The following is a 1,730-nucleotide window of genomic DNA, read 5'->3' as shown; positions in this document are numbered from 1 at the left end:
ATATATATATATATATATATATATATATATATGTTTTGTTTGTTTTTTTAATGAGGGAGCCCATACAAGTAATTTACAACAACTTAAAAAACAGCGAAAGAGCACCAACAAAACTGATAGGCTTTTAGGCCCAGGAAACAAGCACGTACCTGACTAAAAAAGGACTTGTCACTTGTACAAATGCACCGTGTGGTTGTAGTGCCAATCTCTGGTCTTATTTTACTTTACATAAAAAAAATCCAATAAATTCAATGCAGTGAGGTATACAGATTTTAATTGATGGTATCAGAGAGCACTGGTATCGGCAGATGTATTGGGAAATAAAAAGTTGGATCAGTGAATCCTCACATACTGAATCACCACAAGAGAAATGACAAGTCACTACGATTTAGAGCTGCAACGATGAATCCATTAGTTGTAAACTATCAAATTAATTGCAGACTAATTTGATAACCAAGTTGTGGTTTGAGAAGTTTTTTTCCTCTGATTCCAGCTTGTTAAATTAGAAGAATAACAATAAACTGAATATCTTTCAGTTGTCGACAAAACGTCATCCTAATCGACACTTTCTACCACTTTCAAACACATGATAGAATAAACAACTTATTGTGAAAATAATCAACAGATTAATCAACAATGAAAATACCTGTTCGTTGCAGGCCTAACAGGTTCTAACATTTTGTTTAGCCTGCATTAGCAGCACCTCTGGGGATTAGAGTCAGAATAAGGAAGTAAAACAAGAGATTTAGAAATAAACTACAGAATTAGGGAAATAAGGCAGTGCTGCATGTCTTACTGATGCAAACATGTTATAGAAGTTCAGAATATTTAAAATATTAGCAGGACAGCAATGAATGTTAAACTGGCCTCAGTGGTCTCCCTAGCAACAGACGTTCCAATGACAAACCTGGGAGTTATTTTAGTAGTACTTATACAAAATGTCACACACACACACACACACACACACACACACACACGTCACACCATCAGCTGACCCAGATTGTTGGTACACACACGTCACACCATCAGCTGACCCAGATTGTTGGTGGTGACGTACGTGGCCCGTATGTGCACGTCAGACAGCTGTAATACAGCTAATGTGTACCCAGGGCAGAAAGCCACAAAACAACACAAACAACAAACATCAGCAGAGATCAGAAACTCCCTGAGAGCAGCCAGCCTCAGCGAGCAGGAAGCTGGCTGCTGCTGCAAGCCGCAAACCCAAAACACCAGTGACATCCTCTGCAATGACTTATTGTCAAATATTCTTAGGAGTACATGTATCTTACCACATATATCTCATTACTACACCTTCAAATCTTTTCACTAATCATCACCTCAGGATAAACAGAGCACACATCTGTCTTTCTGACAGTGATAATCTTTTATAATTCATAATCATAATTCAGAATCAGGATTATTTTCAGGGGTTTAGTTCGACTGTGTGTCAAATCTGAAATTACAATTGCAGAACATGAAAAGAATTTTGCAACCATTTAGCAGCAGAAAACATGGCTGTCACAATACCCCGTTTTCTTCACAAGAAGAAAACAGGATGGAATACAACTTAAAGGGAAATTTCGGTTTATTTCAACCCGTCTCCTATCATCCTAAATTTGTTTCAAGTCACTAGTGACATAGAAATAATAGTTAGCATGTTAGCCGTTAGCCTAGATACAGCCGTAATGTCAGACCTGTTAAAACGTAATTGAACGGGCATCCTTTCAAGT

General features: G+C 37.6%; 1 protein-coding gene across 1 annotated transcript in view; it reads right to left on the bottom strand.

Moving 5' to 3' along the window:
* The window catches only part of n4bp1 (nedd4 binding protein 1), a 28,934-nt gene that overhangs the window by 7,158 nt on the left and 20,046 nt on the right, over positions 1–1,730 (bottom strand). The window lies entirely within an intron of this gene.

This window comes from Epinephelus moara, chromosome 20, assembly GCF_006386435.1.
Source record: "Epinephelus moara isolate mb chromosome 20, YSFRI_EMoa_1.0, whole genome shotgun sequence".
Lineage (NCBI taxonomy): Eukaryota > Metazoa > Chordata > Actinopteri > Perciformes > Serranidae > Epinephelus > Epinephelus moara.
This window is presented reverse-complemented; position numbering and strand designations above follow the sequence as displayed.